General features: G+C 47.3%; 1 protein-coding gene across 4 annotated transcripts in view; it reads left to right on the top strand.

Annotated features, from left to right (window-relative positions):
• Nucleotides 1-575, top strand: part of CLCN3 (chloride channel, voltage-sensitive 3) — a 58,951-nt gene that overhangs the window by 36,568 nt on the left and 21,808 nt on the right. The gene's annotated exons all lie outside the window — the stretch shown is intronic.

Raw genomic sequence — 575 nt, 5'->3', positions numbered from 1 at the left:
GAAAAGCTTATAGGTCAAGATAAGGACAGGGAGATCACTCGCCAATTACCATCACAGGCAAAACAGACTAGACTTGAGGAAGATTAATTTATTGCCAATTAATAAGAGAGTAGGATAGTGAAAAATAAAAACAAAACTAAAAATACCTTGCCCCAACTCTCCCTTCTTCCCAGGCTCAACTTCACTCTTGACTCTTCTATCCCAAAGTGGCACAAGGAAATGGGGGCTGCAGTCAGTTTGTAACACTTTGTCTCTGCCGCTCCTTCCTCCTCATGCTCTTCCTGTGCTCCAGCATGAGGTCCTACCCATGGGAGACAGTCCTTCACGAACTGCTCCAAAGTGGGTCCTTCCCACGGGCTGCAGTTCTTCACAAACTGCTCCAGTGTGGGTCCTTTCCACAGAGTGCAGTCCTTCATAGAATCATTATCATTAAGGTTGGAAAAGACCGCTAAGATCGAGTCCAACTGTCAACCCAACACCACCATGCCCACTAAACCATGTCCCTAAGCACCGCATCTCCACGTCTTTTAAATACTTCCAGGGATGGTGACTCAACCACTCCCCTGGGCAGCCTG

The sequence above is a fragment of the Pygoscelis adeliae genome, unplaced genomic scaffold, assembly GCF_000699105.1.
Source record: "Pygoscelis adeliae isolate BGI_AS28 unplaced genomic scaffold, ASM69910v1 Scaffold167, whole genome shotgun sequence".
In the NCBI taxonomy this organism is placed as follows: Eukaryota; Metazoa; Chordata; class Aves; order Sphenisciformes; family Spheniscidae; genus Pygoscelis; species Pygoscelis adeliae.
The sequence above is the reverse complement of the archived record's forward strand: the minus strand, read 5'-3'. Positions and strand labels throughout refer to the sequence as shown.